The sequence below is a fragment of the Chiloscyllium plagiosum genome, chromosome 46 (genome assembly GCF_004010195.1).
Source record: "Chiloscyllium plagiosum isolate BGI_BamShark_2017 chromosome 46, ASM401019v2, whole genome shotgun sequence".
NCBI lineage: Eukaryota > Metazoa > Chordata > Chondrichthyes > Orectolobiformes > Hemiscylliidae > Chiloscyllium > Chiloscyllium plagiosum.
In genome coordinates this window covers 12,306,378-12,322,165 of record NC_057755.1, presented here as the reverse complement: position 1 = coordinate 12,322,165, position 15,788 = coordinate 12,306,378, and positions in this window count along the sequence as shown.

Genomic DNA, 15,788 nt, shown 5'->3' with positions numbered 1-15,788 from the left:
TGCTTTTATTTGTCCTGTTCAATCTCTTCCTTTTTGCATTCTTAAAAAAAACCTTTCCAGCCTGTCTTTTTGGGTATTGCAATTAAGTTTCCATATTATCTTTTGCCTTTCTTAATCATTTCCTTGATCTACCTTTTGCTAGGCTCTGAATGTCTCCCAATCCCAGTTGTAACACTTTTTTCCTGACATCCTTATAAGCCACTTCCTCTGATCAAATGCAACATTTAGTTTCTTTCATTAGCCACAATTGTTTCATATTTCCCTTTGTTGGTACCTTAGAGTAATGTATATTAGTTATAGACTGTGTACTATTTTTTTTTCAAATACTACCTACCAAATCTTTTAGCACATTTTCACAAATCATCCTAGCCAACCTGACCCCTATTTTTCCCTTTGTTCAAATTTCAAGTTTCGAAATGGACTATATCACGTTCAAACATAACATGAAATTCTATCACATTATGGTCACTATTTCACCAGGCTCTTTATTGCAAGATTTCTCATCACTGAACACTAAATCCAAAATAGCCCAATCCGTCACTGGTTCCTGAATATACCGCTCCAGAAACTCATCTGGTGAACAGTACATTCTGGTCTCCTCTACACCCCTCAGTAGATAAGTAAATCTGCTTACTGGAGATCTTACCTCACACAACAATAATAGAGAATATGTTGAGAGTGAAGTTAAGGCACAATCGCATCAGCCATCATCTTAGCGGATGATGGAGCAGGCTTGAGGGGTCAAAAGGCCTACTCCTGCTTATGATCAACCAAATCCCTCCCTTCTAATCCCCTGCTCACAGTCCTTCATTCTATCCTCCTCTTTGCCTCATTGTCTCCATAATCATTCAGTATTTTCACACATTTTCTTGATTCTCAAGTCACCTCCACCAAGTTTACCTGTTGAAAGGATTTTGAGCTGAGGATGAAGGATGTAGTTGTTCATTTTTATATTTGCTGGAAATTCTAATATTACTTCAAACTGACCTTGCCACCAACATTAATGCCCTTTAGGGAAGGAGATCTGTCATTCCCATCTGGTGAGACCTACATGAGAATCCAGAGCACAGCAATATGGCTGACTCCTAAATATCCTCTGAAACAGTCAAGCAACAACTTGACATGGTCATGCAGTAACATACCTTACAGACAATGTCAATAAAATCTAATTCTAAAATTCTAATGTCCCAGACACCATTTTACCATGCTTGGATGTTTCCTGTCCCACCAGTAGGACAGACCCAGCATAGGTAATGGCATAGTGATATACAGGAGCTGCCCTGGGAGTTCTCAGCATTGAATCCAAGCCCCATGAAATCTCACAGTTTCAGGTTAAACATGGGCAAGGAAACCTCCCGACTTGGAGGAAACACTGAGAGTGGCACAAAATGTACTCTGGGTAGTGAATTTCAATATCCACCACCAAGAGTGGCTCAGTGATGGTACTACTGATTGAACTAGTTGGGTCCTAAAATGACATTGCTGCTAGACTGGTCTGTGACAGGTGGTGAGGGAACCAACAAGAGGGAAAACATAACTGACCTCATGCATACCAATCTGCCAGCCGTAGATGCATCTGTCCATGACAGTATTGGTAAGGGTGATCACTGCACAGTCCTTATAGAGACAAAGTCCCGCCTTCACATTGGGAATAACCTCCATTGTGTTGTGTGGCACTATCACCGTGCTAAATGGGGCAAACTTCAATAGATGTAGCAACTCAAGACTGGGATTCAAGAAGCATTGCGGGCCATCAACAGCAGCAGAATTGTACTCCAGCACAATCTATAACCCCATGATCCATCATAACCCCCACTCAACCATATCATCAAGCCAGGGGATCAACCTTGGTTCAATGGAGAGTACAGGACGGTATGCCAGGAGCAGCACCAGGCATTCCTGAAAATGAGGTGTCAACCTGGTGAAGCTACCAAACAGGACTACTTGCAAGCCAAACAGCATAAACAACAAGTGATAAACAAAGTTAAATGATTCCACAACCAAAGGATCATATCTAAGCTCTGTAGTCCTGCCACATCCAGTTGTGAACGGTGGTGGACAATTAAACAACTCACTGGAGGAGAAAGCTCCACAAATATCCCCATCCTCACTGATGGAAAAGCCCAGCACATCAGTTTAAAAGTTCCCGATGAAGGGCTTATGCCCAAAACGTCGATTCTCCTGCTCCTTGGATACTGCCTGACTGGCTGTGCTTTTCCAGCACCACATTCTCAACTCTGATCTCCAGCATCTGCAGTCCTCACTTTCTCCTATCAGTGTAAAAGGTAAGGCTGAAGCATTCACAACAACCTTAAGTCAGAAGTGCCGAGTGAATAATCCACTGTGGCCTCCTCCAGTGATCCCCAGCATTACAGATACCAAGCTTCAGCCAATTCGATCCACTCCATGTATCCTGACAACATTCTGGTAATAGTAAAGACTTGACCTCCAGAACTTGTTGCTCCCCTAGTTAAGCTGTTCCAGTACAGTTCCAACACTGACATCTATGCAACCATGTGGAAAATTGCCCAAGTTATGTCCTGTACATGAAAAGCAGGACAATTTCAACCTCATCAGTCTACTCTCAATCATCAGTAAAGTATCATCCACAGTGCTATCAAACAGCACCTGTTCAGCAATACACTGCTCAGTGATGCCCAGTTTGGGTTCTAACAGAGCCGCTCAGCTCCTGATCTCATTACAGCCTTGGTTCAAACATGGACAAAAGAGCAGAATTCCAGAGGGAAGGAGAGTGCTGCTAGACATCAAGGCTGAGTGTGGCATCAAGGAGTACGGCTCCTCTGATACTGAAGCAGTCTGTGTAAGATGCAAATAGATCTGGACAATGTCCAGGTCTAGGCTGAAAAATAACAATTAACAGTCACACCACACAATGCCAGGTATTGACCATCACCAATAAAAAATAGCCCAAATGTTATGAAGTGCCAATTGATCATAATCTTCAAAAAAAGAGAATGTAGTTATCATTCTTCGATAAGAAAGTTAAAAATCAGACAACACCAGGTTGAAGTCCAACAGGTTTAATTGGAAGCACACCAGCTTTCGGAGTGACGCTCCTTCATCAGGTGATTGTGGAGGGCTCGATCGTAACACAGAATTTACGATCGAGCCCTCCACAATCACCTGATGAAGGAGTGTCGCTCCGAAAGCTAGTGTGCTTCCAATTAAACCTGTTGGACTTTAACCTGGTGTTGTCTGATTCTTAGCTTTGTACACCCCAGTCCAACGCCGGCATCTCCGAATCATTATTTAAGAAAGGATGTTCTGGCACTAGAAGGGGTGCAAAAGAGGTTCACCAGGTTGATTCTGGAATTGAGGGGGTTGGCTTACGAGGAGAGACTGAGTAGACTGGGATTAAATACATTGGAATTTAGAAGATCGAGAGGGGATCTTATAGAAACATACAAAATTATGAAGGGAATAGATAGGATAGAAACATAGAGGGTGGTTCCACTGGTGGGTGAAACTAGGACAAGAGAGCACAGCCTCAAAATTAGGGGGAGCAGAGGGACCTTCTTCACCCAGAGGGTTGTGAATCTGTGGAATTCCTTCCCCAGTGAATTAGCTGAGACTTCCATAATGAATGTTTTTAAAGCTAAGACAGATAATTTTTGATTAATAAAGGAATGAAGGATTATGGTGAGAGGGTGGGTAAGTGGAACAGAGGTCATGAAAATATCAGCCATGATCTTATTGAATGTAGAATGGGCTCGAATGGCCAGCTGGCCTAAATCAGCTCCTGGTTCTAATGTTTTTATGTTCTTATGATATTACTATCACTGAATGCCCTACTATTAACATTCTGGGGGTTATCAGAAACTGAACTGGATTAGCCACATAAACACAGTGCCTGCAAGATCAGAGGTCAACAGTGGCACACAACAATCTCCAGGAATGGTGATGGTGGTGTCTGTGTGCTGAGAATCAATGTCTTGTTCCAATTGAACAGAAACTGAACTGGACCAGCCATATAGACACTGGGCCTATGAGGATTCTATGGCAAGTAATTCATTTTCTGACTCCTCAAAGGTTGTCCACGATCTACAAGGCACAAGTGAGGCGTGTGATGGCACTTGCCTGGATGAGTGCAGCTCCAACAACATTCAGGAGGCACCTTCTAATACAAGCAGCTGAAAATGTGTTGCTGGAAAAGCGCAGGTCAGGCAGCATCCAGGGAACAGGAGAATCGGGCTTATGCCCGAAACGTCGATTCTCCTGTTCCCTGGATGCTGCCTGACCTGCTGCGCTTTTCCAGCAACACATTTTCAGCTCTGATCTCCAGCATCTGCAGACCTCACTTTCTCCTTCTAATACAAGCACCCCACCTGAAATGGCATCACATCCACCAGCTTAAAACATTCACTCCAGCAGCACATAGCATCTACAAGATGCAGTGCAACAACTCATCCAAACTGCTTGGACAGCATCTTTCGAACCCGCAACATAGAAGGACAAAGGCAGCAGATGCATGGGAAGACACACAAGTCCCATTCAAGCATCACACCATCCTGACCTGGAATTTTATTGCCTTTCCTTTATTGTCATCGGGTCAAATCCTGAAACTCTCATCCAAACCCTGAAATCCAGTTATTGAATTGAGCCAAACAGCAAGAACAATGGAAGGGAAAAGGAAGGAGAGGGGCAAAAGACACACTACCCAGTACGAGGACCCTATTAAAGCTGTTCCTTCATTAATATAGAACGTAGGATAGTAAAACACAGTGCAAGCCCTTCAGCCCTTGATGTTGTGGCAACCTTTTATCCTACTCTAAAGTCACATTAACTTACGTATCCTGCATTGTACTATTTTCTATTTGCCTATCCAAGAGTTGCTAAAAATGTTCTTAATGTATCTGACTCTGCTACCACCACTAGCAGTGCATTCCACACACCCATCACTCTGTGTAAAGAACGTACCTCTGACATCTCCCCTAAACCTTCCTCCAATCACTTTAAAATTATGACCCCTCATGATAGCCATTTCCATCCGGGGAAAAATGTCTCTGGCTATCCACTCTGTCTATGCCTCTCATCATCTTGTACACCTCTACCAAGTCACCTCTCATCCTTCTTCTCTCCAATGAGGAAAGCCCTAGCTCCCTCAACCTTACTTCATAACACTTTCCCTCCAGTCCAGGCAACATCCTGGTAAATCTCCTCTGCACTTTCTCTAAAGCTTCCACATCTTTCCTATAATGAGATGACCAGAACTGAACACAGTATTCCAAGTGTGGTCTAACCAGGGCTCTATAACAGCTGCAGAACAACCTCGCAGCTCTGAAACTCAATACCCCTGCTAATGAAAGCCAACAACCATATACCTACTTAACAATTCTATCAACTTGGGTGGCAATTTTGAGGGAACTACGGACATGGACCCCAAGATCCCTCTGTTTCTTCACAGTCCCAAGCATCCTGCCTTTAACACTGTAATCTGCATTCAAATTTGACCTCCAAAATGAATCACTTCACACTTTTCTAGGTTGAACTCCATCTGCCATTTATTGGCCCAGTTCTGCAACCTGTCAATGTCCTGTTGCAACCTACAACAGCCTTCCACACTATCCACCACTCTATTAACCTTCATGTCATTGGTAAACTTACTAACCACCCTTCCACTTCCTCATCCAAGGAGGAAGTGATAAAAATCACAAAGAACAGAGGTCCCAAAACAGATCCCTGTGGAACACCACTAGTCACCAAGCTCCAGGCGGAGTACTTTCCACTTACTACCACCCTCTGTCTTCTATGGTCCAGCCAATTCTGTATCCTGACAGGCAAATTTTGCTGTATCCCATGCCTCCTTACTTTCTGAAGGAGCTATCATGAGGAACCTTGTCAAGTGCCTTCCTAAAATCCATCCACAGCTCTACCTTCATAAAATATTTTGTCACATCCTCAAAGAATTCAATAAGGCCTGTGAGGCATGGTGTTCCTCTCACAAGGCTATGCTGACTATCGCAAATCAAACAATGCTTTTCCAGATAATCATAAATCCTGTCTCTCAGAATTCTCTCCAATAATTTGGCCACCACAGATGTAAGACAGGCTGGTCTGTAATTCTCAGGGTTATCCCTATTCTCTTTCTTGAACAAGTGAATAAAGTTTGCCACTCTCCAGTGGACAGTGAGGCTGCAAAGATCATCGCCAAAGTCACAGCAATCTCTTCCCTTGCTTCCCGGAGTAACCTTGTGGGCCAGGGGATAACCTGGCCCTTATGACCAAAACGTCGACTCTCCTGCTCCTCGGGTGCTGCTTGTGTTTAATTCAATGCTATCTACTAAGAGATCAAGATAGAAACTGCTGCCAGGCCAAGCAGACAGCAGCTTCTAAATACAATTCCTCACCTGTACTGAGACCAATGAATGTGGTGAAAATAGGCCCAGTATCCTTATTTTTTCAAAATTTTCAGCACATCCTCCTGTTCAAGCATATCAGCCAGTTTTGATCAACTCATTGATTGTAAACACTGCTCTTACCATTCTGTAGTAATTGCATGCGAACAACAGCAGGACAGGAAGGAGAGGTTTTAATCAGGAGAAAGCCTGGATGACCATCTGAACTCCAGTCTGGAACTGTCCGTTGGTTTTCTCCTTCATTGACAATTCCCAATCCTCACTACGCACTCCGCCTCCACCAAACTCCTGGAGCTAGAAGCAGCTGATGAGTCACTCAGCCATTGTGATGTGATAATTGCAGTCATATTTGATGTGCTCGATTCACTGTGTTCCACAGCTCAGAATTGGGCTTCATTACTAAAATCCCCTCCACAGAATAACACAGAGACTGACTGTGGGACGGACATGCATTTACAGTCCGTGTATCTCATCATCTTTACACTGGTGCACTTTCTCCCTCTCCCCTGACAGAGATAGTTGTATTGGTTCAGGTGTCCTCGTTCTCCCCGAGGAGGAGACTTTTCAGCACTGGCTAGCTGTTTGACGAGGCACAAGAAAACTTGAATAAGAACGTTTCACATTCCCTCTTTCTACCTTGGGCCACAGAGGTGATCTATAGCACAATTCTCAGTTGTGTAATACCCATCCTTTAGCCCTGGATGCACAAACTACATGGAACATCTTGGCCTATTTTCACCACATTCATTGGTCTCAGTACAGGTCAGGAATTGACAAGCTGCTGTCTGTTTGGCCTGGCAGCAGTTTCTGTCTTGATCTCTTAGTAGATAGCATTGAATTAAACACAAGCAGCACCCGAGGAGCAGGAGAGTCGACGTTTTGGTCATAAGCCCTTCATCAGGAATGTGATGGAGGAAGGAGGCTGAGAGATAAATATGAGGGTAGGGTTGGGGCTGGGATCAAGGCAGGTTGGACACTTTTGTAGTGCAGCCAGCTCACAGTCTGTTCTTCCAATTGTCCATGATTCCACATTCTCTGACCTAATTTGTTAATGTACTACAGAACACTCAGAAACTGCAGACAATTACATCTGCTGAATTTTCATTATCCACTCACTCAGCTTGAATGCTGACTTGTGCTACAGAGGGATGCCAACAATGTGGGTGCAATTCCTGCATCAGTTGAAGTTACTATGAAGGACTTGCCCTCCCAACCTCTCCCATCACCTGATCCTCAGATTAACCCAGCACAAATCAACTCTCTCTATAATGAGAGAGTAACCCTATGGTCTAGTAAGACTGTGGTGTCTTTACTCTCACAGTTACCTCCTCAAAATGAGATTAGCAAGGATTTCACTTTTGAAATTGGTGTTAATTATTTCATACTTTGGGTTGCTAGTCCAGCACCATGCATCCCCAGGTTGATGTGACGAAGATAGACAAGCTAGCAAAAGTACAACAAAATACACCTTAATAATGAACAGGTGCCTGATGAGATTAAACAGGAGTTTGTGTGGTAGAAACTGATGTCCCAGGAGAATTGATGGGCCTATATACATTGAAATTTAGAATAATGAGAGGCAACTTATTTAAATATACAAGACTATTTTAAGACTTGACAGTGTAGGTACCAAGAGGTTGTGTTCCCTTGTGAGAGAATCTTATGCCAGAAAACATATTCTCAGAATATTGGGCTGCCCAGTTGGAATAGCGGTGAGGAGAAATTTGTTCTCTCAAAAGGCAATGAATCTGTGCATTTGGTTTAAAAGCACAGAGGGCTTTAGCAGTTGGCTCATGTGCCACTCTGCAATTTCACACACAGTGATCGACCGTGCTGACCCAGAACACAGCATTGAGCTCTAGGAGGTTTGCACCAGGAGAGAAAAAAATGGGACGTTAGTTATTAGTATATTCAAGGCCAAGAAAGACATCTTTTTGACCAGTAAGAAAATCAAAGGTTATGGGGAAAAGGCAGGAAGGTAGAGTTCGGTATTATTGTCACACCCACCATGATTTGGCAGAGCAGACCCAGTGGACTGAATAGCCTACCCTTGCTTCTATATCCTACGATCATCTACTGCACGTGTTCCAATCAAACAAGTGATGGTTTTATTCTCTGGTTTATTTCTTAGACCAACTTGCCCGATTTAAATTTAAACAAAGCTTGGCAGTTAACCAAACCCTTTGAAGATTTGTAAGAAGTGGAACACATTCATGAATTGACTTTTGAATGTGATACTTTTGATCAAGCAACAGCAATTTGGTGAAGGAAATGCAGTGGATGTTGTCTATGTGGATATAAACATATTTTATAAAGTAGCACATCAAAATCTGGTTAATAAATTTGAAGCTTACGAGATGGGAGGGTCAACTTGGATTAAAAAAATTGGCATAAGGACAAAACAAAACTGATTGATTGTAAATAGTTGCTTTTGAGACTGGAGGATGATGGACAGTGTATGTCCCAAGAGTCACTGTCACTTTTGTTACATAATGTATATGGGAATACAGAGTAAAATTTCAAAATTTGCCAAGTATGACATTAACAAGACATAGGCCAGTGGCCAGAACTGGAAGAGTGCTGATAGCAGCGATAGTTGTGGCAATATAGGAGCTAATGTTGAATGGGATTGACAAGATCATGGAAGCATTTGATTATTAATTTTAATGCATATAATCTGATGTTTCTGGACCAGGAGCCAGTGTAAGGCAATTAGCTTGAGATTGATTGGGGAATCTGAATTAGAGAGAGCTAATTTGGCAATAAAGTTTTGGATGTGCTCCCAGAAGGCTAGTCAGGATAGTTAATTAATTAACACCCTGGTATGGTGGCTGTGGTTAGCACTGCTGCCTCACAGCATCAGGGTCCCAAATTCGATTCCAGCCTCAGGCAACAGTCTGTGTGGAGTTTGCACATTACTACAAACAGCTGTTAGTGTTATTTCCCTCTATTATTTTAAAACCTTACCTACAACAGATATTAAATGAACTGGCCTCTATTTATTAGGATTGATTCTGTACCCACTTCTGAAGGTGTCAACTTACTGCTCTCCAATTGTTTGATATTTATTGAGGGAAACTTGAAACATTATGGTAAGATGCCCTGCTATGTCCATGCCCACTTCCTTTAGTAGTTAGAAGCTGTCAATTTATCCACTCCAAGTGTAGCTAGACTTTCTAGGGCACCCTGCCTTTCAAAATAACTGCACCATCTCCACTTCTAATATTTTGCCATGCTCCTTTTCGTTAGTAAATACTGATACAAAGAACTTACTCATTATTCCAGACTTCCCCTGAGTCTCTTAGCACACGTCACCTTAACTTCCCTAATAGGTTCCACTCCATCTCAATGGCCACTATAAATCATGCCAATGTTTGAGTTCTCTTTTACATCTGAAAATGTGTTGCTGGAAATGCGCAGCAGGTCAGGCAGCATCCAAGGAACAGGAGAATCGATGTTTCGGGCTTATGGGGTGGTAGGTGAGGACCAGTGGGGTTCTGTCCTGGTGGCGGTTGGAGGGGCGGGGCTCAAGGGCGGAGGAGCGGGAAGTGGAGGAGATGCTTTTCCAGCAACACATTTTCAGCTCTGATCTCCAGCATCTGCAGTCCTCACTTTCTCCTTCTCTGTTACATCAACTGCTTTTCTATTCTCATATATTGTCAGTCTGATTTTCCTCTTCACTTCCCTTCTCAATTTATCATATTTGATCTGCATCCCAATTGAAAATTACACCTGACCTCTATCAGATGTCCTCTTTTTGTTTCATCATATTCAAAGTCTCCTCTTGTCATCCAAAGAGCTGACTTTGGTTCCCCAGTCTGGTCTTATTTAAATGTACCCAGCCCATACTCAAAACATTATCTTCTTAAAGATTGTCCAATATTCTTAGTTTTTCCCACAAACCTGTTTTACTCTGACTTGGTCTCCTGCCATCTCCTCAAAATTAGTGTCTTCCAGTTTAGAAAGTTTGATTTAGATTGCCCCTTGCTCTCTTCTGTTGTGAATCAAATCTTATCATGTGATCACTATTCCCATCTGTTCCCCACAGGTACTTGGTCCAGTTAATTTCCCAACACTACATCCTCCTTTCTAGCTGGACTTTGAACAAACTGATTTTAAAAAAGCATAACAGCAAGTCTGAAAGGAAAGACAGACAGGGCCAGGTACATGATAGGACTGATGAGCAGGTGTGTTTATTTCAATGCAAGGAATATTATGGGTAAGGCAGATGGGCTTAATGCTGGAATCAGTACATGGGACTATGATGTTGTGGCCATTACAACGACCTAGTTGGCAACGGAGCAGGACTGGCTGCTCAACATTCCAGGGTTTAGACGTTTTAGATGAGATAGAGAAGGAGGTAAAAGAAATGGAGGAGTTACTGATCAGAGAGAATGTCACAACTATAGTCAGAGAGGACATGCTGCAGGTTTCATCCACTGAGGCAATATGGGAGGAGTTCAAAAATTAGAGATGCAAACACTCTAATGGGATTATATGATCGGCCCCTCAGCAGAGACAGGGACATTGAAGAACAGGCATGTAGGCACATTATGGAAAGATACAATAAAAATCAAAGTTGCTACACTCAACGTCCCCAATGTGGACTGGAACTTCTTTACAGCAAGAGGCTTAGACAAGACAATTTGTTAGGCACATCCAAGAGAATTTCTTGAAACAGTATTTGGATACGTCAACTAGAGGACAGGTAACTGACTTGACAGTGGGATAGCATTTTGTGATGCACAGTGATTGTTGTTTTAAAATGGCTATGAATAAAGATAAATCTGGTCCTTGTGGGAAAGTACAAAATTGGGGCAGGACAAATTACAACTGTATTAGGAAGGAGCTAGGGAGAGTTAATTGGGATCAACTGTTATCAGGCAAATCTACATTTGACATGTGGTCATTGTTTAAAGGTCTATTGATGAGAGTTCAGGATGAGAGTCCAGTAAAAAGAAAGGACAAGGGTGGTAAGGTAAGGGTTGAAACTTTATTGCTGGAACAGCACAGCAGGTCAGGCAGCATCCAGGGAACAGGAGATTCGACGTTTCGGGCACGGCCCCTCACGGCTGGCTTCAGTCTCAGTGCAGGGTGGGTGGCTTCCAATTGTCACCTTCATGTCTGTTTCTGATTTCAACACAAGAGGAGATCAACAACGTTCGTATTTACCAGAGACGAGTCATTGAGTTAGACACTGTGTGGCTTCACTATGGCTAGGAGAAAGTGAGGTCTGCAGATGCTGGAGATCAGAGCTGAAAATTTCATTTCCCCTCCTCCCACCTTGTCTCAGTCAAATCCATCGAACTCAGCACCGCCTTCCTAACCTGCAATCTTCTTCCCGACCTCTCCGCCCCCACCCCAGTCTGGCCTATCACCCTCACCTTGACCTCTTTCCACCTATCACATTTCCGACGCCCCTCCCCCAAGTCCCTCCTCCCTACCTTTTATCTTAGCCTGCTGGACAAACTTTCCTCATTCCTGAAGAAGGGTTTATGCCCGAAACGTCGATTCTCCTGTTCCCTGGATGCTGCCTGACCTGCTGCGCTTTTCCAGCAACACATTCCAATCCAGTGAGGGAAGTTGGAAGATTTAAGCTGCTATCTTTTTGACGAGAGCCTACTAAGTGAAGGCCTGTCTGTCCTCTAATGTAGACATAGAAGAGCCAATGGCACTATTTTTAATAAGAGTTATAGATACATAGAAAACACAGTAAGATTTCATGCACAGAAGGTAGTCGTCTGGCACATTATGTCCATACCAGTCGATGAATACCTCGTCACACTAATCCCACTCTCCAAATTTTGATTCCTAAACCCATTGACTGTTCCACCGCATGTTTTAATGTGATTATGGTTTTTGCCTGTATTACCCTTTGAACTCGTGGGTTCCAGAACCTCACCACTGATGAGAAAGTTGTTCCAGGTGTCATAGTCAATATTTTTTCAATAATTAGTACAGCATTTCTTTTTGTGGGAGCTTGCTACATGTAAATTGCCTGCTATGTGTCAACACTGACTGTACTTCCAAAGTACTTTATTGGCTGTAAAGCATTTTGGATCTTTCTGTGGCCATAACAGTTACTATATAAATGCAATTTAATTTTAATAACTCAATAGTTACTCATAGAAATCTAATGTTATATCACTGGGATGCTTTTTTGCCATTATTATGGCAATAATGTTTTTTTCAAATTTAAAAAAAAGTTATGATATTTCAGCTACTTTAATCCCATGTGTATCACTGATGATTTGTATTTACTCTGTGGAAATTTTAATTGAGTAGAAGATTTTACTGCATTTTACTTTCTGATTTGCTGTTTGAGAATACTTCAGTGTAATTGGCTGCCAACTCCCTGCGGTGATATCACTGTTACTGTATGCCTAGTGTTTGTCTTGATCTTGCACATATCAAGAAAGGGAAACTTCATGCCTCAGAGATCACTAGATAGCAGAAAATCCCTTTAATACTTCAAAGTACTCTTTTGGTATGATCCTAGATATTGAATATTGTTAGATATTATTACTGGAGCGAATCATAGATTTACATTTAAATAGTTCCCATTTCTGTCTTTGTTCACTCCTTTCCTCAGCAATATTTTGTGTTTGATTTTGTCTACTTTCTGTGGTTTTATTTACCCTAATGAAGAAGAGCATATCTTCTCAACATCACAACTATTGATCTCACCCTGCTTGGCTGTTGTATGGAACCCCCTACGTGTTAACCCCTTAAAGCCAAATACATAACAATATTGTCAAATTTGATGGAATTTTAATGCATTTACTTTAGGGGAAATTTGGCATGTTAATATGCTGCAGTTTTTCTTATCTGCGATGTTTTGTGTTATGTTGCTGAAAATATTACTGATGAAATACTTAGCAGTTGTAGTAAAATCATGCGTATACTTAGGATGAAGAAGATTATGAGTACCACATATGCTTGGTCCAGTTCTTGTTGGATTCATTTGGATATCAAAGTTGAAACTTTATTGCTGGAACAGCACAGCAGGTCAGGCAGCATCCAGGGAACAGGAGATTCGACGTTTCGGGCACAGGCCCTTCTTCAGGAATGAGCAGAGAGTGTTCAGCAGGAGAAGATAAAAGGTAGGGAGGAGGGACTTGGAGGAGGGGCGTTGGAAATGTGATAGGTGGAAAGAGGTCAAGGTGAGGGTGATAGGTCGGAGTAGGGTGGAGGCGGAGAGGTCAAGAAGAAGACATTTCCAACTCCCCTCCTCCAAGTCCCTCCTCCCTACCTTTTATCTTCTCCTGCTGAACACTCTCTGCTCATTCCTGAAGAAGGGCCTGTGCCCGAAACGTCGAATCTCCTGTTCCCTGGATGCTGCCTGACCTGCTGTGCTGTTCCAGCAATAAAGTTTCAACTTTGATCTCCAGCATCTGCAGACCTCACTTTCTCCTGGTAAGGTAAGGGACCCTTAGATGATGAGGGAGGTTGTGAACTTAATAAAAACAAAAATATAAGGAAGCATATGGAATGTTTGGGAAGCTAAAATTTGACAGGGCCTGAGGAATACAAAGAAAACAGGGAAGAAGGCATACATTGGGTTTAAGCGAATCTACAGATGACTATAAAAAGTGTCAGAACCCATTTAAGAGGGAAATCAGAACAGCAAAAACAGGGTATGAGATTCTGGATGTAGGTTTGCTTGCTGAGCTGGAAGGTTCATTTTCAGATGTTTCATCATCATCATCATACTAGGTAACATTTTCAGCACGCCCATTGATGGTGGTGTAGCCTGCTTTTTATTTATATGTTTGGGTTTCCTTGGGTTGGTGATGTCAACAAATCTTCTCAAAACTCGCTAAGGTATGAGATAGATCTGGTAGATAAAGTTAAAGATAATCTCAAGAGATTCAGTAGCTATATTAGGAGTAAAAAGGTGGCCAGGGAGAGAATAGGTCCCTTAAAGATCAGCATGGTCATCTACTTGTGGAGCCACAGGAGATGGTGAAGATTTTCAATGAGTATTTTTCCTCAATGTTTAGTGAGGAGAGAATCAATGATACTAAAGAAATAAGGGATGTTTTGGACCGCAAACATATCACTAGAGAGGAGGTGTTTGCAGCCTCAAAGCGCATTAAAGGTGGATAAGTGCCCTGGGCTTGATCAAGTCCATTCTCGGACATTGGGAGGCCAGAGAAGAAATTGTAGAGTCCTCTGCAGAGTTTTGCTTCAGCTTTAGCCGCTGGTGAAGTTCCAGAAAACTGGAGGGTGGCTAATATTGTTCCATCCTTTAAGAAAGGTAGCAAAGACTAGCCAGGGAACTACAGGCCAGCGAGCCTGACATCAGCGGTAGGCAAGTTATTGGAAAGGATACTGAGGGACAAGATGAACTAACATTTGGAAAGTCAAATGCTGATTAGGGATAGTCAGAATGGATTTGTGTGCAGGAAATCATGTCTGACAAACCTTTTAGAGTTTTTGAAGAGGTAACCAAAAGGATAGATGAGGGCAGGGAAGTGGATGTTGTTTATATGGACGTCAGTAAGGGCTTTGACAAGGTCCCACATGGCAGACGATTCATGAAGATAAGATCGCATGGGATCCAGGAAGAGCTAGCTAATTGGATTCAAAATTGGCTCAATGGTAGGAAGCAAAGGGTGAAGTTGGAAGGTTGTTTCTCAGACTGTAGTGTGCCACAGGGGTCGGTGCTGGGACCTTTGTTATTTCCATAAATGATCTGGATGTGAATGTACTAGGCATGATTAAGTAAGTTTGAGGATGATACAGAATTAGGAGATATCGTTGATAGTGAGGAAAGTTATCCAGGTGCTTTGGTTTTCTCCCACGATCCATGGTGAATTGGCAATGCTAAATTGCCCAGAGTGTTCAGGGATGCGTAGGTGAGATGCATTAGTCTGGGAAAATGTGGAACAAAGTAGGGGGATGGGTCTGGGTAGGTTATTCTTCAGAGAGTCGGTGTGAACTTGCTGAACCAAATGGTCTCATTCCACATTATCGGGATTCTACGAAGACAATGAAACTAAGTGTACAATATACCTGAAGAACTGGATTGACTAGGAAGTGCAAAAAATAGAGTATGCAAAAGCAAAAAGGTGGTACTTAGCCTGAAGGACTGAAAACAACAATATAAAGAAAGACAGAAAGAAAGAAAGATGTTTAACAATAAACTGATGAAATAAGATCCAAGGAGCATATTGAAGAAATCAAAAATCTGAAACAGAATGTTGACATGAATTAATTTGTACCAAAGATACTAGAATGAGGTAACAGCAGAAAGAAATGAGATTACAATCTGGAAAAGTAGTTGGAAAAAATGAAATATTTGCAGATAATTAAAAATATGGGAACAAACTTTATAATGCTTAAGGACTGCAATGATATTTATTGAACCACTTTGCATTCTTACCACCGTTCGAACATCCATTTTTG